General features: G+C 45.6%; 18 non-coding genes across 18 annotated transcripts; all 18 read left to right on the forward strand.

The window, feature by feature from the left end:
- The first annotated feature begins 151 nt into the window (after window positions 1-151).
- On the forward strand, window positions 152-234 carry trnal-cag. The gene has a single exon. It is a non-coding gene; the product is annotated as a tRNA-Leu (tRNA).
- A 257-nt stretch (window positions 235-491) lies between these two features.
- Window positions 492-573, forward strand: trnas-aga. The gene has a single exon. It is a non-coding gene; the product is annotated as a tRNA-Ser (tRNA).
- Window positions 574-1,782: 1,209 nt separating this feature from the next.
- Window positions 1,783-1,865, forward strand: trnal-cag. Its single transcript has one exon. It is a non-coding gene; the product is annotated as a tRNA-Leu (tRNA).
- Window positions 1,866-2,122: 257 nt separating this feature from the next.
- trnas-aga lies at window positions 2,123-2,204 on the forward strand. Its single transcript has one exon. It is a non-coding gene; the product is annotated as a tRNA-Ser (tRNA).
- A 1,323-nt stretch (window positions 2,205-3,527) lies between these two features.
- Window positions 3,528-3,610, forward strand: trnal-cag. Its single transcript has one exon. It is a non-coding gene; the product is annotated as a tRNA-Leu (tRNA).
- Window positions 3,611-3,868: 258 nt separating this feature from the next.
- Window positions 3,869-3,950, forward strand: trnas-aga. Its single transcript has one exon. It is a non-coding gene; the product is annotated as a tRNA-Ser (tRNA).
- Window positions 3,951-14,438: 10,488 nt separating this feature from the next.
- Window positions 14,439-14,521, forward strand: trnal-cag. The gene has a single exon. It is a non-coding gene; the product is annotated as a tRNA-Leu (tRNA).
- Window positions 14,522-14,776: 255 nt separating this feature from the next.
- trnas-aga lies at window positions 14,777-14,858 on the forward strand. Its single transcript has one exon. It is a non-coding gene; the product is annotated as a tRNA-Ser (tRNA).
- A 1,210-nt stretch (window positions 14,859-16,068) lies between these two features.
- Window positions 16,069-16,151, forward strand: trnal-cag. Its single transcript has one exon. It is a non-coding gene; the product is annotated as a tRNA-Leu (tRNA).
- Window positions 16,152-16,408: 257 nt separating this feature from the next.
- On the forward strand, window positions 16,409-16,490 carry trnas-aga. The gene has a single exon. It is a non-coding gene; the product is annotated as a tRNA-Ser (tRNA).
- Window positions 16,491-17,706: 1,216 nt separating this feature from the next.
- On the forward strand, window positions 17,707-17,789 carry trnal-cag. The gene has a single exon. It is a non-coding gene; the product is annotated as a tRNA-Leu (tRNA).
- Window positions 17,790-18,046: 257 nt separating this feature from the next.
- trnas-aga lies at window positions 18,047-18,128 on the forward strand. Its single transcript has one exon. It is a non-coding gene; the product is annotated as a tRNA-Ser (tRNA).
- Window positions 18,129-19,408: 1,280 nt separating this feature from the next.
- On the forward strand, window positions 19,409-19,491 carry trnal-cag. The gene has a single exon. It is a non-coding gene; the product is annotated as a tRNA-Leu (tRNA).
- Window positions 19,492-19,754: 263 nt separating this feature from the next.
- On the forward strand, window positions 19,755-19,836 carry trnas-aga. The gene has a single exon. It is a non-coding gene; the product is annotated as a tRNA-Ser (tRNA).
- A 1,209-nt stretch (window positions 19,837-21,045) lies between these two features.
- Window positions 21,046-21,128, forward strand: trnal-cag. Its single transcript has one exon. It is a non-coding gene; the product is annotated as a tRNA-Leu (tRNA).
- Window positions 21,129-21,385: 257 nt separating this feature from the next.
- trnas-aga lies at window positions 21,386-21,467 on the forward strand. The gene has a single exon. It is a non-coding gene; the product is annotated as a tRNA-Ser (tRNA).
- Window positions 21,468-22,787: 1,320 nt separating this feature from the next.
- On the forward strand, window positions 22,788-22,870 carry trnal-cag. The gene has a single exon. It is a non-coding gene; the product is annotated as a tRNA-Leu (tRNA).
- A 257-nt stretch (window positions 22,871-23,127) lies between these two features.
- trnas-aga lies at window positions 23,128-23,210 on the forward strand. Its single transcript has one exon. It is a non-coding gene; the product is annotated as a tRNA-Ser (tRNA).
- The last annotated feature ends 10 nt before the right edge of the window (window positions 23,211-23,220 follow it).

A 23,220-nucleotide genomic window follows, 5' to 3' on the forward strand; every position in this document is an offset into this window, starting at 1 on the left:
GAGTTTTTCATTGATAAAAACAAATGACTGTTGAAAGTGCAAGTCGGTATCGTGCATAAATTTACTGGTCTCTGTGGTGATTTTAGAAGGCTGTGCCTATTTCTACTGTCACCCCATACTATTTAACCCGATACCCAGGTACTGAGCTGTAGTCAGGATGGCCGAGCGGTCTAAGGCGCTGCGTTCAGGTCGCAGTCTCCCATGGAGGCGTGGGTTCAAATCCCACTTCTGACAGATGTTTAGTGCCTCACAGGAGTCATGCTGCTTAGCAGTACTAATGAGATGATGAAATAACCATTTATAATAAACACTCTCAAATGCAAACCTTCTGGAGCTGAGCAAAGATCAAGGAAAATAAGAAAACAGTTGACTTAATAACAAATGAATGAGGGCAACACTCCATGTTAATGAGTTACTGCATTGTCTTTCAGTTGTAAAATTATCACTTTCTGTAGGCTATGCCTGGTGGCCCATTCACTGCTGACAAGCCTGTTGTCGTGGCCGAGTGGTTAAGGCGATGGACTAGAAATCCATTAGGATCTTCCTGCGCAGGTTCGAATCCTGCCGACAACGAAATTGAATTTTCTTGACCCCTCCGGAGGTTGAAGTTTAGTCGTGTTTCTTATACCAATCATATTCTCTCAGATCTCCACAAGTACATAGGGATTAGTTGTCCATTTGGGATAGGATCCCACCTCACACCTTTACACACCTGGTTATCCATCCTTCTAGCTCTATAGGCCACAGTAGCATAGGTTACAGGTTTGTAGTCAAGCCAAAGATTTCAGGTGAGATCCCATGATACACTCAACAATACAACAACACGATTCTCATGAATAACCATTAAGCCATTTCCTAAGATTTCCCCCATTTGACATGTGGAAACCTGTTGTCACTCTTACCCTGACGGATAGCTCCAGACACTTTTTTGGTCCTATCTGAGGCATTTTTAAATTCATGTCAAAATGGCCATATTCTGAAGACACTCTTAAAGTCTGCAGGGTAATCGAACTGGCCACATCTAAACCTTGTTAAACCCTAAAAGAAAAAGTAAAAACACGATTGCATTGAAAATAACCATTAAGTCATTCAGGTCGCAAACTCCCCTATAGGCATGGTTTGAAACCCACTCCTGACAACTTTTTAGCGCCTGCATGTCATGCACCTTTGTAAAATCCAGTTGAAAAATAAATGACTTAAGGTAATGTAAATGACACCTGGTTAATATGAGTAGTGAATAACTATCGTATTTTTAATATTCTGCAAAAACAGCTAGTTGATGAGAGGCTGAAAGAGAATTGCAAGAATCGCGCAATTTCAAAGGCGGGCCACAAACAGGCGAATAACAAAAAGCATCTCGGAACGCACAACTCGTCGGTCGTTATCAGTGGATTGTACTGGCGGGAAGAACAAAAGTATCATCTGCAGGGTAATCGAAGTCGCCGCATCTAATGTCAAGCCACCGGTCACAGGAGAGCTGCCTTGTTAAACCCTAACTTTTTCGGTCTTATCTGAGGAATTTGATCATTTATATCAGAATGGCCATATTCTGAGGCCAGTTTAGCGTTCATTCAATGACGATTTACTACTCTTTTCCATTGAAGGCCATATTGAGGTTAAATCAATGACTGGAGTTTTTCATTGATAAAAACAAATGACTGTTGAAAGTGCAAGTCGGTATCGTGCATAAATTTACTGGTCTCTGTGGTGATTTTAGAAGGCTGTGCCTATTTCTACTGTCACCCCATACTATTTAACCCGATACCCAGGTACTGAGCTGTAGTCAGGATGGCCGAGCGGTCTAAGGCGCTGCGTTCAGGTCGCAGTCTCCCATGGAGGCGTGGGTTCAAATCCCACTTCTGACAGATGTTTAGTGCCTCACAGGAGTCATGCTGCTTAGCAGTAATAATGAGATGATGAAATAACCATTTATAATAAACACTCTCAAATGCAAACCTTCTGGAGCTGAGCAAAGATCAAGGAAAATAAGAAAACAGTTGACTTAATAACAAATGAATGAGGGCAACACTCCATGTTAATGAGTTACTGCATTGTCTTTCAGTTGTAAAATTATCACTTTCTGTAGGCTATGCCTGGTGGCCCATTCACTGCTGACAAGCCTGTTGTCGTGGCCGAGTGGTTAAGGCGATGGACTAGAAATCCATTAGGATCTTCCTGCGCAGGTTCGAATCCTGCCGACAACGAAATTGAATTTTCTTGACCCCTCCGGAGGTTGAAGTTTAGTCGTGTTTCTTATACCAATCATATTCTCTCAGATCTCCACAAGTACATAGGGATTAGTTGTCCATTTGGGATAGGATCCCACCTCACACCTTTACACACCTGGTTATCCATCCTTCTAGCTCTATAGGCCACAGTAGCATAGGTTACAGGTTTGTAGTCAAGCCAAAGATTTCAGGTGAGATCCCATGATACACTCAACAATACAACAACACGATTCTCATGAATAACCATTAAGCCATTTCCTAAGATTTCCCCCATTTGACATGTGGAAACCTGTTGTCACTCTTACCCTGACGGATAGCTCCAGACACTTTTTTGGTCCTATCTGAGGCATTTTTAAATTCATGTCAAAATGGCCATATTCTGAAGACACTCTTAAAGTCTGCAGGGTAATCGAACTGGCCACATCTAAACCTTGTTAAACCCTAAAAGAAAAAGTAAAAACACGATTGCATTGAAAATAACCATTAAGTCATTCAGGTCGCAGACTCCCCTATAGGCATGGTTTGAAACCCACTCCTGACAACTTTTTAGCGCCTGCATGTCATGCACCTTTGTAAAATCCAGTTGAAAAATAAATGACTTAAGGTAATGTAAATGACACCTGGTTAATATGAGTAGTGAATAACTATCGTATTTTTAATATTCTGCAAAAACAGCTAGTTGATGAGAGGCTGAAAGAGAATTGCAAGAATCGCGCAATTTCACAGGCGGCCCACAAACAGGCGAATAACAAAAAGCATCTCGGAACGCACAACTCGTCGGTCGTTGTCAGTGGATTGTATTGGCGGGAAGAACAAAAGTATCATCTGCAGGGTAATCGAAGTCGCCGCATCTAATGTCAAGCCACAGGTCACAGGTGAGCTGCCTTGTTAAACCCTAAAAATAAATAATAACACGATTGCGTTGAAAATACCCATTAAGCCATTTGTTAAGATTTCCCCCCATGTGGACCTGTTGTCACTCTTACCCTGATGATTGCTGATATTTACAGACACTTTTTCGGTCTTATCTGAGGAATTTGATCATTTATATCAGAATGGCCATATTCTGAGGCCAGTTTAGCGTTCATTCAATGACGATTTACTACTCTTTTCCATTGAAGGCCATATTGAGGTTAAATCAATGACTGGAGTTTTTCATTGATAAAAACAAATGACTATTGAAAGTGCAAGTCGGTATCGTGCATAAATTTACTGGTCTCTGTGGTGATTTTAGAAGGCTGTGCCTATTTCTACTTTCACCCCATACTATTTAACCCGATTCACAGGTACTGTGCTGTAGTCAGGATGGCCGAGCGGTCTAAGGCGCTGCGTTCAGGTCGCAGTCTCCAATGGAGGCGTGGGTTCAAATCCCACTTCTGACAGATGTTTAGTGCCTCTCAGGAGTCAAGCTGCTTAGCAGTAATAATAAGATGATGAAATAACAATTTATAATAAACACTCTCAAATGCAAACCTTCTGGAGCTGAGCAAAGATCAAGGAAAATAAGAAAACAGCTGTACTTAATAACAAATGAATGAGGGGAACACTTCATGTTAATGAGTTACTGCATTTTCTTTCAGTTGTAAAATTATCACTTTCTGTAGGCTATGCCTGGTGGCCCATTCACTGCTGACAAGCCTGTTGTCGTGGCCGAGTGGTTAAGGCGATGGACTAGAAATCCATTAGGATCTTCCTGCGCAGGTTCGAATCCTGCCGACAACGAAATTTAATTTTCTTGACCCCTCCGGAGGTTGAAGTTTAGTCGTGTTTCTTATACCAATCATATTCTCTCAGATCTCCACAAGTACATAGGGATTAGTTGTCCATTTGGGATAGGATCCCACCTCACACCTTTACACACCTGGTTATCAATCCTTCTAGCTCTATAGGCCACAGTAGCATAGGTTACAGGTTTGTAGACAAGCATGGGCTTCTGGTTTGGAGCGAGTGGTCGCATCGGCAATTCGCTCCCGCAGGTAGTATAACTTTTTCAACTTTTTCATTACATTTCATTACATTTCATTATAGCACAACGGTTTGATTTGTCTAATCTTAGCGATTTCTTCTTAGCTAGCTACATAGCCGTCTTTGTATCAAAGATAATTGCGTAATTATCGTATTTCGCCGTCCTAACGTAGTCTTCACCAGCCAGCTAGCTAACGTCCACTGATTAGCTGCACTGGAGAAACTATTACACTCAACTGAACGACTTGATTAGTGTAGTGTTAGCTAGCTACATAGCTGTCTTTGCTGTCTTCGTATCCAAGATAATTGTGTAGTTTAGAGTGTGTATTCTTAGAGTGATTATCATAATTTACCGAGGTTAGCTATCCAGCTATTTGTCGTCCTTAACGTAGGAGACTCTGCTAGCTAGCCAACAGCTAGCCAACAGCAACGTCTACCGAATAGACTCACAACCCGGTCGCATTCACAGGTAGTATCACATTTTCATTTCATTTCATTACAGTACAACCGTTTGATTTGTTTGATCGTAGCTAGCTACATAGCTAGCTACATAGCCGTCTTTGTATCAAAGATAATTGTGTAGTCTAGAGCGATTTTCTAGGTTAGCTAGCCAGCTATTGTCATTCTTTTAACGCAACGTAACGTAAACAACACTGCTAGCTAGCCAGCTAGCCCCCGAATAGCAGCACTGCAGAAACTATTACACTCAACGGAACGACTTGATTAGTGTAGTGTCAACAACGCACCCACTGCCAGCTAGCCTACTTCAGCAGTACTTATCATTTTAATCATTTTAGTCAATAAGATTCTTGCTACGTAAGCTTAACTTTCTGAACATTTGAGACGTGTAGTCCACTTGTCATTCCAATCTCCTTTCCATTAGCGTAGCCTCTTCTGTAGCCTGTCAACTATGTGTCTGTCTATCCCTGTTCTCTCCTCTCTGCACAGACCATACAAACGCTCCACACCGCGTGGCCGCGGCCACCCTAATCTGGTGGTCCCAGCGCGCACGACCCACGTGGAGTTCCAGGTCTCCGGTAGCCTCTGGAACTGCCGATCTGCAGAAACAGAGTTTATTCAAGTCCAAACAGGGAATAACAGAAATCCTCTAGTCTGTAGAGGGAATAACAGGAGAAGCGGCCACAGACTGCAGGTCGCTTCGGTAGGCGCAGGCCGTAGTTGACAGAGACACCTGCTCACACGCAGCATCTGATGAAGGCAAAAACACGACAGGACAGGGCGATACACAATCACAGCAAAAACACGACAGGACAGGGCGAAACGCAATCACAGCATGGTGAATACTAAACAAGGAACCGACGGGACATGAACGGAACACAAAGGAATAAATAGGGACTCCAATCAGGGGAAAGGATCGGGAACAGGTGTGGGAAGACTAAATGATGATTAGGGGAATAGGAACAGCTGGGAGCAGGAACGGAACGATAGAGAGAAGAGAGAGCGAGAGAGTGAGAGAGGGAGGGGGGGGAGAGAGAGGGATAGAAAGAGGGAAAGAACCTAATAAGACCAGCAGAGGGAAACGAATAGAATGGGGAGCACAGGGACAAGACATGATAATAAATGACAAACATGACAGTACCCCCACTCACCGAGCGCCTCCTGGCGCACTCGAGGAGGAATCCTGGCGGCAACGGAGGAAATCATCGATGAGTGAACGGTCCAGCACGCCCCGAGACGGAACCCAACTCCTCTCCTCAGGACCGTAACCCTCCCAATCCACTAAGTATTGGTGACCCCGTCCCCGAGAACGCATGTCCATGATCTTATGTACCTTGTAAATAGGTGCGCTCGACAAGGACGGGAGGGGGGAGGGAAGACGAACGGGGTGCGAAGAAAGGGCTTAACACAGGAGACATGGAAGACAGGATGGACGCGACGAAGATGTCGCGGAAGAAGCAGTCGCACAGCGACAGGATTGACGACCTGGGAGACACGGAACGGACCAATGAACCGCGGAGTCAACTTACGAGAAGCTGTCGTAAGAGGAAGGTTGCGAGTGGAAAGCCACACTCTCTGGCCGCAACAATACCTTGGACTCTTAATCCTGCGTTTATTGGCGGCTCTCACCGTCTGTGCCCTGTAACGGCAAAGTGCAGACCTCACCCTCCTCCAGGTGCGCTCACAACGTTGGACAAACGCTTGAGCGGAGGGAACGCTGGACTCGGCAAGCTGGGATGAGAACAGAGGAGGCTGGTAACCCAGACTACTCTGAAACGGAGATAACCCGGTAGCAGACGAAGGAAGCGAATTGTGAGCGTATTCTGCCCAGGGGAGCTGTTCTGCCCAAGACGCAGGGTTTCTGAAAGAAAGGCTGCGTAGTATGCGACCAATCGTCTGATTGGCCCTCTCTGCTTGACCGTTAGACTGGGGATGAAACCCGGAAGAGAGACTGACGGACGCACCAATCAAACGACAGAACTCCCTCCAAAACTGTGACGTGAATTGCGGGCCTCTGTCTGAAACGGCGTCTAACGGGAGGCCATGAATTCTGAATACATTCTCAATAATGATTTGTGCCGTCTCCTTAGCGGAAGGAAGTTTAGCGAGGGGAATGAAATGTGCCGCCTTAGAGAACCTATCGACAACCGTAAGAATCACAGTCTTCCCGCAGACAAAGGCAGACCGGTAATGAAGTCTAAGGCGATGTGAGACCATGGTCGAGAAGGAATGGGAGCGGTCTGAGACGACCGGCAGGAGGAGAGTTACCCGACTTAGTCTGCGCGCAGTCCGAACAAGCAGCCACGAAACGGCGCGTGTCACGCTCCTGAGTCGGCCACCAAAAGCGCTGGCGAATAGACGCAAGAGTGCCTCGAACACCGGGATGACCAGCTAACTTGGCAGAGTGAGCCCACTGAAGAACAGCCAGACGAGTGGAAACAGGAACGAAAAGGAGGTTACTAGGACAAGCGCGCGGCGACGCAGTGTGCGTGAGTGCTTGCTTAACCTGTCTTTCAATTCCCAGACTGTTAACCCGACAACACGCCCATAAGGAAGAATCCCCTCGGGATCAGTAGAAGCCACAGAAGAACTAAACAGACGGGATAAGGCATCAGGCTTGGTGTTCTTGCTACCCGGACGGTAAGAAATCACAAACTCGAAACGAGCGAAAACAACGCCCAACGAGCTTGACGGGCATTAAGTCGTTTGGCAGAACGGATGTACTCAAGGTTCTTATGGTCTGTCCAAACGACAAAAGGAACGGTCGCCCTCCAACCACTGTCGCCATTCGCCTAGGGCCAAGCGGATGGCGAGCAGTTCACGGCTACCCACATCATAGTTGCGCTCAGATGGCGACAGGCGATGAGAAAATAAGCGCAAGGATGAACCTTATCGTCAGACTGGAAGCGCTGGGATAGAATGGCTCCCACGCCTACCTCTGAAGCGGCCAACCTCGACAATGAACTGTCTAGTGACGTCAGGAGTAACGAGGATAGGAGCGGACGCAAAACGTTCTTTTAGAAGATCAAAAGCTCCCTGGGCGGAACCGGACCACTTAAAACACGTCTTGACAGAAGTAAGAGCTGTGAGAGGGGCAGCAACTTGACCGAAATTACGAATGAAACGCCGATAGAAATTAGCGAAACCTAAAAAGCGCTGCAACTCGACACGTGACCTTGGAACGGGCCAATCACTGACAGCTTGGACCTTAGCGGAATCCATCTGAATGCCTTCAGCGGAAATAACGGAACCGAGAAAAGTAACGGAGGAGACATGAAAAGAGCACTTCTCAGCCTTTACGTAGAGACAATTCTCTAAAAGGCGCTGTAGAACACGTCGAACGTGCTGAACATGAATCTCGAGTGACGGAGAAAAATCAGGATATCGTCAAGATAGACAAAAACAAAGATGTTCAGCATGTCTCTCAGAACATCATTAACTAATGCCTGAAAAACAGCTGGCGCATTGGCGAGACCGAACGGCAGAACCCGGTACTCAAAATGCCCTAACGGAGTGTTAAACGCCGTTTTCCACTCGTCCCCCTCTCTGATGCGCACGAGATGGTAAGTGTTACGAAGGTCCAACTTAGTAAAGCACCTGGCTCCCTGCAGAATCTCGAAGGCTGATGACATAAGGGGAAGCGGATAACGATTCTTAACCGTTATGTCATTCAGCCTCGATAATCCACGCAGGGGCGCAGAGTACCGTCCTTCTTCTTAACAAAAAGAACCCCGCCCGGCCGGAGAAGAAGAAGGCACTATGGTACCGGCGTCAAGAGACACAGACAAATAATCCTCGAGAGCCTTACGTTCGGGAGCCGACAGAGAGTATAGTCTACCTCGAGGAGGAGTGGTCCCCGGAAGGAGATCAATACTACAATCATACGACCGGTGAGGAGGAAGGGAGTTGGCTCGGGACCGACTGAAGACCGTGCGCAGATCATGATATTCCTCCGGCACTCCTGTCAAATCGCCAGGTTCCTCCTGAGAAGTAGGGACAGAAGAAACGGGAGGGATGGCAGACATTAAACACTTCACATGACAAGAAACGTTCCAGGATAGGATAGAATTACTAGACCAATTAATAGAAGGATTATGACATACTAGCCAGGGATGACCCAAAACAACAGGTGTAAACGGTGAACGGAAAATCAAAAAAGAAATAGTCTCACTGTGGTTACCAGATACTGTGAGAGTTAAAGGTAGTGTCTCAAATTTGATACTGGGAAGATGACTACCATCTAAGGCAAACATGGGCGTAGGCTTGTCTAACGGTCTGAAAGGAATGTTATGTTTCCGAACCCATGCTTCGTCCATGAAACAACCCTCAGCCCCAGAGTCAATCAAGGCACTGCATGTAGCACCCGAACCGGTCCAGCGTAGATGGACCGACATAGTAGTACAAGATCTAGATGAAGAGACCTGAGTAGTAGCGCTCACCAGTAGCCCTCCGCTTACTGATGGGCTCTGGCCTCTTACTGGACATGAATTAACAAAATGTCCAGCAACTCCGCAATAGAGGCACAGGCGGTTGGTGATCCTCCGTTCCCTCTCCTTAGTCGAGATGCGAATCCCTCCCAGCTGCATGGGCTCAGTCTCAAAGCCAGAGGAGGGAGATGGTTGCGATGCGGAGCAGGGAAACACCGTTGATGCGAGCTCTCTTCCACGAGCCCGGTGACGAAGATCTACCCGTCGTTCTATGCGGATGGCGAGAGCAATCAAAGAGTCCACATCTGAAGGAACCTCCCGGGAGAGAATCTCATCCTTAACCACTGCGTGGAGTCCCTCCAGAAAACGAGCGAGCAGCGCCGGCTCGTTCCACTCACTAGAGGCAGCAAGAGTGCGAAACTCAATAGAATAATCCGTTATGGACCGTTCACCTTGGCATAAGGAAGCCAGGGCCCTAGAAGCCTCCCTACCAAAAACTGAACGGTCAAAAACCCGAATCATCTCCTCTTTAAAGTTCTGGAACTTGTTAGAGCAATCAGCCCTTGCCTCCCAGATAGCTGTGCCCCATTCTCGAGCCCGGCCAGTAAGGAGTGAAATGACGTAAGCAACCCGAGCTCTCTCTAGAGTATGTGTTGGGTTGGAGAGAGAACACAATCTCACACTGCGTGAGAAAGGAGCGGCACTCAGTGGGCTGCCCGGAGTAGCAAGGTGGGTTATTAACCCTAGGTTCTGGAGGCTCGGCAGGCCAGGAAGTAACAGGTGGCACGAGACGTAGACTCTGGAACTGTCCAGAGAGGTCGGAAACCTGAGCGGCCAGGTTCTCCACGGCATGGCGAGCAGCAGACAATTCCTGCTCGTGTCTGCCGAGCATGGCTCCTTGGATCTCGACGGCAGTGTAACGAGCGTCTGAAGTCGCTGGGTCCATTCCTTGGTCGGTTCCTTCTGTCATGCAGGTGAAAGAGGACCCAAAAGCGACTTAACAGAAACAGAGTTTATTCAAGTCCAAACAGGGAATAACAGAAATCCTCTAGTCTGTAGAGGGGAATAACAGGAGAAGCGGCCACAGACTGCAGGTCGCCCGGGTAGGCGCAGGCCGTAGTTGACAGAGACACCTGCTCACACGCAGCATCTGATGAAGGCAAAAAACACGACAGGACAGGGCGATACACAATCACAGCAAAACACGACAGGACAGGGCGAAACGCAATCACAGCATGGTGAATACTAAACAAGGAACCGACGGGACAGGAACGGAACACAAAGGAATAAATAGGGACTCCAATCAGGGAAAGGATCGGGAACAGGTGTGGGAAGACTAAATGATGATTAGGGGAATAGGAACAGCTGGGAGCAGGAACGGAACGATAGAGAGAAGAGAGAGCGAGAGAGTGAGAGAGGGAGGGGGAGAGAGAGGGATAGAAAGAGGGAAAGAACCTAATAAGACCAGCAGAGGGAAACGAATAGAATGGGGAGCACAGGGACAAGACATGATAATAAATGACAAACATGACAACCACAGACAACACTGCTACTCCTACTGCTCTCTCTTCGTCCGCCCACGTGTTCTCGCACACCCGAGAGCTTCTGGTCAGCGGGGTGGTGGCACCGGGATCCTCATCTCTCCCAAGTGGTCATTCTCTCTTTCTCCCCTTACCCATCTGTCTATCGCCTCCTTTGAATTCCATGCTGTCACAGTTACCAGCCCTTTCAAGCTTAACATCCTTATCATTTATCGCCCTCCAGGTTCCCTCGGAGAGTTCATCAATGAGCTTGATGCCTTGATAAGCTCCTGTCCTGAGGACGGCTCACCTCTCACAGTTCTGGGCGACTTTAACCTCCCCACGTCTACCTTTGACTCATTCCTCTCTGCCTCCTTCTTTCCACTCCTCTCCTCTTTTGACCTCACCCTCTCACCTTCCCCCCCTACTCACAAGGCAGGCAATACGCTCGACCTCATCTTTACTAGATGCTGTTCTTCCACTAACCTCACTGCAACTCCCCTCCAAGTCTCCGACCACTACCTTGTATCCTTTTCCCTCTCGCTCTCATCCAACACCTCCCACACTGCCCCTACTCGGATGGTATCGCGCCGTCCCAACCTTCGCTCTCTCTCCCCGCTACTCTCTCCTCTTCCATCCTATCATCTCTTCCCTCTGCTCAAACCTCCAACCTATCTCCTGACTCTGCCTCCTCAACCCTCCTCTCCTCCCTCTCTGCATCCTTTGACTCTCTATGTCCCCTATCCTCCAGGCCGGCTCGGTCCCCCTCCTGCTCCGTGGCTCGATGACTCATTGCGAGCTCACAGAACAAGGCTCCGGGCAGCCGAGCGGAAATGAGAGGAAAACTCGCCTCCCTGCGGACCTGGCATCCTTTCACTCCCTCCTCTCTACATTTTCCTCCTCTGTCTCTGCTGCTAAAGCCACTTTCTACCACTCTAAATTCCAAGCATCTGCCTCTAACCCTAGGAAGCTCTTTGCCACCTTCTCCTCCCTCCTGAATCCTCCTCCCCCTCCCCCCTCCTCCCTCTCTGCAGATGACTTCGTCAACCATTTTGAAAAGAAGGTCGACGACATCCTATCCTCGTTTGCTAAGTCAAACGACACCGCTGGTTCTGCTCACACTGCCCTACCCTGTGCTCTGACCTCTTTCTCCCCTCTCTCTCCAGATGAAATCTCGCGTCTTGTGACGGCCGGCCGCCCAACAACCTGCCCGCTTGACCCTATCCCCTCCTCTCTTCTCCAGACCATTTCCGGAGACCTTCTCCCTTACCTCATCTCGCTCATCAACTCATCCCTGACCGCTGGCTACGTCCCTTCCGTCTTCAAGAGAGCGAGAGTTGCACCCCTTCTGAAAAAACCTACACTCGATCCCTCCGATGTCAACAATTACAGACCAGTATCCCTTCTTTCTTTTCTCTCCAAAACTCTTGAACGTGCCGTCCTTGGCCAGCTCTCCCGCTATCTCTCTCTGAATGACCTTCTTGATCCAAATCAGTCAGGTTTCAAGACTAGTCATTCAACTGAGACTGCTCTCCTCTGTATCACGGAGGCGCTCCACACTGCTAAAGCTAACTCTCTCTCCTCTGCTCTCATCCTTCTAGATCTATCGGCTGCCTTCGATACTGTGAACCATCAGATCCTCCTCTCCACCCTCTCCGAGTTGGGCATCTCCGGCGCGGCCCACGCTTGGATTGCGTCCTACCTGACAGGTCGCTCCTACCAGGTGGCGTGGCGAGAATCTGTCTCCTCACCACGCGCTCTCACCACTGGTGTCCCCCAGGGCTCTGTTCTAGGCCCTCTCCTATTCTCGCTATACACCAAGTCACTTGGCTCTGTCATAACCTCACATGGTCTCTCCTATCATTGCTATGCAGACGACACACAATTAATCTTCTCCTTTCCCCCTTCTGATGACCAGGTGGCGAATCGCATCTCTGCATGTCTGGCAGACATATCAGTGTGGATGACGGATCACCACCTCAAGCTGAACCTCGGCAAGACGGAGCTGCTCTTCCTCCCGGGAAGGACTGCCGTTGCATGATCTCGCCATCACGGTTGACAACTCCATTGTGTCCTCCTCCCAGAGCGCTAAGAACCTTGGCGTGATCCTGGACAACACCCTGTCGTTCTCAACCAACATCAAGGCGGTGGCCCGCTCCTGTAGGTTCATGCTCTACAACATCCGCAGAGTACGACCCTGCCTCACACAGGAAGCGGCGCAGGTCCTAATCCAGGCACTTGTCATCTCCCGTCTGGACTACTGCAACTCGCTGTTGGCTGGGCTCCCTGCCTGTGCCATTAAACCCCTTCAACTCATCCAGAACGCCGCAGCCCGTCTGGTGTTCAACCTTCCCAAGTTCTCTCACGTCACCCCGCTCCTCCGTTCTCTCCACTGGCTTCCAGTTGAAGCTCGCATCCGCTACAAGACCATGGTGCTTGCCTACGGAGCTGTGAGGGGAACGGCACCTCAGTACCTCCAGGCTCTGATCAGGCCCTACACCCAAATAAGGGCACTGCGTTCATCCACCTCTGGCCTGCTCGCCTCCCTACCACTGAGGAAGTACAGCTCCCGCTCAGCCCAGTCAAAACTGTTCGCTGCTCTGGCCCCCAATGGTGGAACAAACTCCCTCACGACGCCAGGACAGCGGAGTCACCCCACCCTTTAAGATTTAGATTGTAAAGTGACTGTTGTAAAGTGACTGTTCCACTGGATGTCATAAGGTGAATGCACCAATTTGTAAGTCACTCTGGATAAGAGCGTCTGCTAAATGACTTAAATGTAAAATGTAACAAGCCAAAGATTTCAGGTGAGATCCCATGATACACTCAACAATACAACAACACGATTCTCATGAATAACCATTAAGCCATTTCCTAAGATTTCCCCCATTTGACATGTGGAAACCTGTTGTCACTCTTACCCTGACGGATAGCTCCAGACACTTTTTTGGTCCTATCTGAGGCATTTTTAAATTCATGTCAAAATGGCCATATTCTGAAGACACTCTTAAAGTCTGCAGGGTAATCGAACTGGCCACATCTAAACCTTGTTAAACCCTAAAAGAAAAAGTAAAAACACGATTGCATTGAAAATAACTATTAAGTCATTCAGGTCGCAGACTCCCCTATAAGCATGGTTTGAAACCCACTCCTGACAACTTTTTAACGCCTGCATGTCATGCACCTTTGTAAAATCCAGTTGAAAAATAAATGACTTAAGGTAATGTAAATGACACCTAGTTAATATGAGTAGTGAATAACTATCGTATTTTTAATATTCTGCAAAAACAGCTAGTTGATGAGAGGCTGAAAGAGAATTGCAAGAATCGCGCAATTTCAAAGGCGGGCCACAAACAGGCGAATAACAAAAGCATCTCGGAACGCACAACTCGTCGGTCGTTGTCAGTGGATTGTACTGGCGGGAAGAACAAAAGTATCATCTGCAGGGTAATCGAAGTCGCCGCATCTAATGTCAAGCCACCGGTCACAGGTGAGCTGCCTTGAGAGCTGCCATTTGTTAAACCCTGGAACTGTTTTCTTACCCTGATGATTCTTGTTTCTGTCTTATCTGAGGAATTTGATCATTTATATCAGAATGGCCATATTCTGAGGCCAGTTTAGCGTTCATTCAATGACGATTTACTACTCTTTTCCATTGAAGGCCATATTGAGGTTAAATCAATGACTGGAGTTTTTCATTGATAAAAACAAATGACTGTTGAAAGTGCAAGTCGGTATCGTGCATAAATTTACTGGTCTCTGTGGTGATTTTAGAAGGCTGTGCCTATTTCTACTGTCACCCCATACTATTTAACCCGATACCCAGGTACTGAGCTGTAGTCAGGATGGCCGAGCGGTCTAAGGCGCTGCGTTCAGGTCGCAGTCTCCCATGGAGGCGTGGGTTCAAATCCCACTTCTGACAGATGTTTAGTGCCTCACAGGAGTCATGCTGCTTAGCAGTAATCATGAGGTGATAAAATAACCATTTATAATAAACACTCTCAAATGCAAACCTTCTGGAGCTGAGCAAAGATCAAGGAAAATAAGAAAACAGTTGACTTAATAACAAATGAATGAGGGCAACACTCCATGTTAATGAGTTACTGCATTGTCTCAGTTGTAAAATTATCACTTTCTGTAGGCTATGCCTGGTGGCCCATTCACTGCTGACAAGCCTGTTGTCGTGGCCGAGTGGTTAAGGCGATGGACTAGAAATCCATTAGGATCTTCCTGCGCAGGTTCGAATCCTGCCGACAACGAAATTGAATTTTCTTGACCCCTCCGGAGGTTGAAGTTTAGTCGTGTTTCTTATACCAATCATATTCTCTCAGATCTCCACAAGTACATAGGGATTAGTTGTCCATTTGGGATAGGATCCCACCTCACACCTTTACACACCTGGTTATCCATCCTTCTAGCTCTATAGGCCACAGTAGCATAGGTTACAGGTTTGTAGTCAAGCCAAAGATTTCAGGTGAGATCCCATGATACACTCAACAATACAACAACACGATTCTCATGAATAACCATTAAGCCATTTCCTAAGATTTCCCCCATTTGACATGTGGAAACCTGTTGTCACTCTTACCCTGACGGATAGCTCCAGACACTTTTTGGTCCTATCTGAGAGGCATTTTTAAATTCATGTCAAAATGGCCATATTCTGAAGACACTCTTAAAGTCTGCAGGGTAATCGAACTGGCCACATCTAAACCTTGTTAAACCCTAAAAGAAAAAGTAAAAACACGATTGCATTGAAAATAACCATTAAGTCATTCAGGTCGCAAACTCCCCTATAGGCATGGTTTGAAACCCACTCCTGACAACTTTTTAGCGCCTGCATGTCATGCACCTTTGTAAAATCCAGTTGAAAAATAAATGACTTAAGGTAATGTAAATGACACCTGGTTAATATGAGTAGTGAATAACTATCGTATTTTTAATATTCTGCAAAAACAGCTAGTTGATGAGAGGCTGAAAGAGAATTGCAAGAATCGCGCAATTTCAAAGGCGGGCCACAAACAGGCGAATAACAAAAAGCATCTCGGAACGCACAACTCGTCGGTCGTTATCAGTGGATTGTACTGGCGGGAAGAACAAAAGTATCATCTGCAGGGTAATCGAAGTCGCCGCATCTAATGTCAAGCCACCGGTCACAGGAGAGCTGCCTTGTTAAACCCTAACTTTTTCGGTCTTATCTGAGGAATTTGATCATTTATATCAGAATGGCCATATTCTGAGGCCAGTTTAGCGTTCATTCAATGACGATTTACTACTCTTTTCCATTGAAGGCCATATTGAGGTTAAATCAATGACTGGAGTTTTTCATTGATAAAAACAAATGACTGTTGAAAGTGCAAGTCGGTATCGTGCATAAATTTACTGGTCTCTGTGGTGATTTTAGAAGGCTGTGCCTATTTCTACTGTCACCCCATACTATTTAACCCGATACCCAGGTACTGAGCTGTAGTCAGGATGGCCGAGCGGTCTAAGGCGCTGCGTTCAGGTCGCAGTCTCCCATGGAGGCGTGGGTTCAAATCCCACTTCTGACAGATGTTTAGTGCCTCACAGGAGTCATGCTGCTTAGCAGTACTAATGAGATGATGAAATAACCATTTATAATAAACACTCTCAAATGCAAACCTTCTGGAGCTGAGCAAAGATCAAGGAAAATAAGAAAACAGTTGACTTAATAACAAATGAATGAGGGCAACACTCCATGTTAATGAGTTACTGCATTGTCTTTCAGTTGTAAAATTATCACTTTCTGTAGGCTATGCCTGGTGGCCCATTCACTGCTGACAAGCCTGTTGTCGTGGCCGAGTGGTTAAGGCGATGGACTAGAAATCCATTAGGATCTTCCTGCGCAGGTTCGAATCCTGCCGACAACGAAATTGAATTTTCTTGACCCCTCCGGAGGTTGAAGTTTAGTCGTGTTTCTTATACCAATCATATTCTCTCAGATCTCCACAAGTACATAGGGATTAGTTGTCCATTTGGGATAGGATCCCACCTCACACCTTTACACACCTGGTTATCCATCCTTCTAGCTCTATAGGCCACAGTAGCATAGGTTACAGGTTTGTAGTCAAGCCAAAGATTTCAGGTGAGATCCCATGATACACTCAACAATACAACAACACGATTCTCATGAATAACCATTAAGCCATTTCCTAAGATTTCCCCCATTTGACATGTGGAAACCTGTTGTCACTCTTACCCTGACGGATAGCTCCAGACACTTTTTTGGTCCTATCTGAGGCATTTTTAAATTCATGTCAAAATGGCCATATTCTGAAGACACTCTTAAAGTCTGCAGGGTAATCGAACTGGCCACATCTAAACCTTGTTAAACCCTAAAAGAAAAAGTAAAAACACGATTGCATTGAAAATAACCATTAAGTCATTCAGGTCGCAAACTCCCCTATAGGCATGGTTTGAAACCCACTCCTGACAACTTTTTAGCGCCTGCATGTCATGCACCTTTGTAAAATCCAGTTGAAAAATAAATGACTTAAGGTAATGTAAATGACACCTGGTTAATATGAGTAGTGAATAACTATCGTATTTTTAATATTCTGCAAAAACAGCTAGTTGATGAGAGGCTGAAAGAGAATTGCAAGAATCGCGCAATTTCAAAGGCGGGCCACAAACAGGCGAATAACAAAAAGCATCTCGGAACGCACAACTCGTCGGTCGTTATCAGTGGATTGTACTGGCGGGAAGAACAAAAGTATCATCTGCAGGGTAATCGAAGTCGCCGCATCTAATGTCAAGCCACCGGTCACAGGAGAGCTGCCTTGTTAAACCCTAAATAAATTTTCGGTCTTATCTGAGGAATTTGATCATTTATATCAGAATGGCCATATTCTGAGGCCAGTTTAGCGTTCATTCAATGACGATTTACTACGATTTCTTTTCCATTGAAGGCCATATTGAGGTTAAATCAATGACTGGAGTTTTTCATTGATAAAAACAAATGACTGTTGAAAGTGCAAGTCGGTATCGTGCATAAATTTACTGGTCTCTGTGGTGATTTTAGAAGGCTGTGCCTATTTCTACTGTCACCCCATACTATTTAACCCGATACCCAGGTACTGAGCTGTAGTCAGGATGGCCGAGCGGTCTAAGGCGCTGCGTTCAGGTCGCAGTCTCCCATGGAGGCGTGGGTTCAAATCCCACTTCTGACAGATGTTTAGTGCCTCACAGGAGTCATGCTGCTTAGCAGTACTAATGAGATGATGAAATAACCATTTATAATAAACACTCTCAAATGCAAACCTTCTGGAGCTGAGCAAAGATCAAGGAAAATAAGAAAACAGTTGACTTAATAACAAATGAATGAGGGCAACACTCCATGTTAATGAGTTACTGCATTGTCTTTCAGTTGTAAAATTATCACTTTCTGTAGGCTATGCCTGGTGGCCCATTCACTGCTGACAAGCCTGTTGTCGTGGCCGAGTGGTTAAGGCGATGGACTAGAAATCCATTAGGATCTTCCTGCGCAGGTTCGAATCCTGCCGACAACGAAATTGAATTTTCTTGACCCCTCCGGAGGTTGAAGTTTAGTCGTGTTTCTTATACCAATCATATTCTCTCAGATCTCCACAAGTACATAGGGATTAGTTGTCCATTTGGGATAGGATCCCACCTCACACCTTTACACACCTGGTTATCCATCCTTCTAGCTCTATAGGCCACAGTAGCATAGGTTACAGGTTTGTAGTCAAGCCAAAGATTTCAGGTGAGATCCCATGATACACTCAACAATACAACAACACGATTCTCATGAATAACCATTAAGCCATTTCCTAAGATTTCCCCCATTTGACATGTGGAAACCTGTTGTCACTCTTACCCTGACGGATAGCTCCAGACACTTTTTTGGTCCTATCTGAGGCATTTTTAAATTCATGTCAAAATGGCCATATTCTGAAGACACTCTTAAAGTCTGCAGGGTAATCGAACTGGCCACATCTAAACCTTGTTAAACCCTAAAAGAAAAAGTAAAAACACGATTGCATTGAAAATAACCATTAAGTCATTCAGGTCGCAAACTCCCCTATAGGCATGGTTTGAAACCCACTCCTGACAACTTTTTAGCGCCTGCATGTCATGCACCTTTGTAAAATCCAGTTGAAAAATAAATGACTTAAGGTAATGTAAATGACACCTGGTTAATATGAGTAGTGAATAACTATCGTATTTTTAATATTCTGCAAAAACAGCTAGTTGATGAGAGGCTGAAAGAGAATTGCAAGAATCGCGCAATTTCAAAGGCGGGCCACAAACAGGCGAATAACAAAAAGCATCTCGGAACGCACAACTCGTCGGTCGTTGTCAGTGGATTGTATTGGCGGGAAGAACAAAAGTATCATCTGCAGGGTAATCGAAGTCGCCGCATCTAATGTCAAGCCACCGGTCACAGGTGAGCTGCCTTGTTAAACCCTTGTTGAAAAACCCCTAAGCCATTTGTTAAGATTTTTTGGACCTGTTGTCACTCTTACCCTTATGCTGAGTTTACAGAACTTTTTCGGTCTTATTGATTTGATCATTTATATCAGAATGGCCATATTCTGAGGCCAGTTTAGCGTTCATTCAATGACGATTTACTACTCTTTTCCATTGAAGGCCATATTGAGGTTAAATCAATGACTGGAGTTTTTCATTGATAAAAACAAATGACTGTTGAAAGTGCAAGTCGGTATCGTGCATAAATTTACTGGTCTCTGTGGTGATTTTAGAAGGCTGTGCCTATTTCTACTGTCACCCCATACTATTTAACCCGATACCCAGGTACTGAGCTGTAGTCAGGATGGCCGAGCGGTCTAAGGCGCTGCGTTCAGGTCGCAGTCTCCCATGGAGGCGTGGGTTCAAATCCCACTTCTGACAGATGTTTAGTGCCTCACAGGAGTCATGCTGCTTAGCAGTAATAATGAGATGATGAAATAACCATTTATAATAAACACTCTCAAATGCAAACCTTCTGGAGCTGAGCAAAGATCAAGGAAAATAAGAAAACAGCTGTACTTAATAACAAATGAATGAGGGCAACACATTTTAATGAGTTAATGAGTTACTGCATTGTCTTTCAGTTGTAAAATTATCACTTTCTGTAGGCTATGCCTGGTGGCCCATTCACTGCTGACAAGCCTGTTGTCGTGGCCGAGTGGTTAAGGCGATGGACTAGAAATCCATTAGGATCTTCCTGCGCAGGTTCGAATCCTGCCGACAACGAAATTGAATTTTCTTGACCCCTCCGGAGGTTGAAGTTTAGTCGTGTTTCTTATACCAATCATATTCTCTCAGATCTCCACAAGTACATAGGGATTAGTTGTCCATTTGGGATAGGATCCCACCTCACACCTTTACACACCTGGTTATCCATCCTTCTAGCTCTATAGGCCACAGTAGCATAGGTTACAGGTTTGTAGTCAAGCCAAAGATTTCAGGTGAGATCCCATGATACACTCAACAATACAACAACACGATTCTCATGAATAACCATTAAGCCATTTCCTAAGATTTCCCCCATTTGACATGTGGAAACCTGTTGTCACTCTTACCCTGACGGATAGCTCCAGACACTTTTTTGGTCCTATCTGAGGCATTTTTAAATTCATGTCAAAATGGCCATATTCTGAAGACACTCTTAAAGTCTGCAGGGTAATCGAACTGGCCACATCTAAACCTTGTTAAACCCTAAAAGAAAAAGTAAAAACACGATTGCATTGAAAATAACCATTAAGTCATTCAGGTCGCAAACTCCCCTATAGGCATGGTTTGAAACCCACTCCTGACAACTTTTTAGCGCCTGCATGTCATGCACCTTTGTAAAATCCAGTTGAAAAATAAATGACTTAAGGTAATGTAAATGACACCTGGTTAATATGAGTAGTGAATAACTATCGTATTTTTAATATTCTGCAAAAACAGCTAGTTGATGAGAGGCTGAAAGAGAATTGCAAGAATCGCGCAATTTCAAAGGCGGGCCACAAACAGGCGAATAACAAAAAGCATCTCGGAACGCACAACTCGTCGGTCGTTATCAGTGGATTGTACTGGCGGGAAGAACAAAAGTATCATCTGCAGGGTAATCGAAGTCGCCGCATCTAATGTCAAGCCACCGGTCACAGGAGAGCTGCCTTGTTAAACCCTAACTTTTTCGGTCTTATCTGAGGAATTTGATAATTTATATCAGAATGGCCATATTCTGAGGCCAGTTTAGCGTTCATTCAATGACGATTTACTACTCTTTTCCATTGAAGGCCATATTGAGGTTAAATCAATGACTGGAGTTTTTCATTGATAAAAACAAATGACTGTTGAAAGTGCAAGTCGGTATCGTGCATAAATTTACTGGTCTCTGTGGTGATTTTAGAAGGCTGTGCCTATTTCTACTGTCACCCCATACTATTTAACCCGATACCCAGGTACTGAGCTGTAGTCAGGATGGCCGAGCGGTCTAAGGCGCTGCGTTCAGGTCGCAGTCTCCCATGGAGGCGTGGGTTCAAATCCCACTTCTGACAGATGTTTAGTGCCTCACAGGAGTCATGCTGCTTAGCAGTACTAATGAGATGATGAAATAACCATTTATAATAAACACTCTCAAATGCAAACCTTCTGGAGCTGAGCAAAGATCAAGGAAAATAAGAAAACAGTTGACTTAATAACAAATGAATGAGGGCAACACTCCATGTTAATGAGTTACTGCATTGTCTTTCAGTTGTAAAATTATCACTTTCTGTAGGCTATGCCTGGTGGCCCATTCACTGCTGACAAGCCTGTTGTCGTGGCCGAGTGGTTAAGGCGATGGACTAGAAATCCATTAGGATCTTCCTGCGCAGGTTCGAATCCTGCCGACAACGAAATTGAATTTTCTTGACCCCTCCGGAGGTTGAAGTTTAGTCGTGTTTCTTATACCAATCATATTCTCTCAGATCTCCACAAGTACATAGGGATTAGTTGTCCATTTGGGATAGGATCCCACCTCACACCTTTACACACCTGGTTATCCATCCTTCTAGCTCTATAGGCCACAGTAGCATAGGTTACAGGTTTGTAGTCAAGCCAAAGATTTCAGGTGAGATCCCATGATACACTCAACAATACAACAACACGATTCTCATGAATAACCATTAAGCCATTTCCTAAGATTTCCCCCATTTGACATGTGGAAACCTGTTGTCACTCTTACCCTGACGGATAGCTCCAGACACTTTTTTGGTCCTATCTGAGGCATTTTTAAATTCATGTCAAAATGGCCATATTCTGAAGACACTCTTAAAGTCTGCAGGGTAATCGAACTGGCCACATCTAAACCTTGTTAAACCCTAAAAGAAAAAGTAAAAACACGATTGCATTGAAAATAACCATTAAGTCATTCAGGTCGCAGACTCCCCTATAAGCATGGTTTGAAACCCACTCCTGACAACTTTTTAACGCCTGCATGTCATGCACCTTTGTAAAATCCAGTTGAAAAATAAATGACTTAAGGTAATGTAAATGACACCTAGTTAATATGAGTAGTGAATAACTATCGTATTTTTAATATTCTGCAAAAACAGCTAGTTGATGAGAGGCTGAAAGAGAATTGCAAGAATGCGCAATTTCACAGGCGGCCCACAAACAGGCGAATAACAAAAAGCATCTCGGAACGCACAACTCGTCGGTCGTTGTCAGTGGATTGTATTGGCGGGAAGAACAAAAATATCATCTGCAGGGTAATCGAAGTCGCCGCATCTAATGTCAAGCCACAGGTCACAGGTGAGCTGCCTTGTTAAACCCTAAAAATAAATAATAACAGATTGCGTTGAAAATACCCACTAAGCCATTTGTTAAGATTTCCTCCATGTGGACCTGTTGTCACTCTTACCCTGATGATTGCTGATGTTTACAGACACTTTTTCGGTCTTATCTGAGGAATTTGATCATTTATATCAGAATGGCCATATTCTGAGGCCAGTTTAGCGTTCATTCAATGACGATTTACTACTCTTTTCCATTGAAGGCCATATTGAGGTTAAATCAATGACTGGAGTTTTTCATTGATAAAAACAAATGACTGTTGAAAGTGCAAGTCGGTATCGTGCATAAATTTACTGGTCTCTGTGGTGATTTTAGAAGGCTGTGCCTATTTCTACTGTCACCCCATACTATTTAACCCGATACCCAGGTACTGAGCTGTAGTCAGGATGGCCGAGCGGTCTAAGGCGCTGCGTTCAGGTCGCAGTCTCCCATGGAGGCGTGGGTTCAAATCCCACTTCTGACAGATGTTTAGTGCCTCACAGGAGTCATGCTGCTTAGCAGTACTAATGAGATGATGAAATAACCATTTATAATAAACACTCTCAAATGCAAACCTTCTGGAGCTGAGCAAAGATCAAGGAAAATAAGAAAACAGTTGACTTAATAACAAATGAATGAGGGCAACACTCCATGTTAATGAGTTACTGCATTGTCTTTCAGTTGTAAAATTATCACTTTCTGTAGGCTATGCCTGGTGGCCCATTCACTGCTGACAAGCCTGTTGTCGTGGCCGAGTGGTTAAGGCGATGGACTAGAAATCCATTAGGATCTTCCTGCGCAGGTTCGAAATCCTGCCGACAACGAAATTGAATT

Source organism: Oncorhynchus gorbuscha, unplaced genomic scaffold (assembly GCF_021184085.1).
Source record: "Oncorhynchus gorbuscha isolate QuinsamMale2020 ecotype Even-year unplaced genomic scaffold, OgorEven_v1.0 Un_scaffold_3607, whole genome shotgun sequence".
Lineage (NCBI taxonomy): Eukaryota > Metazoa > Chordata > Actinopteri > Salmoniformes > Salmonidae > Oncorhynchus > Oncorhynchus gorbuscha.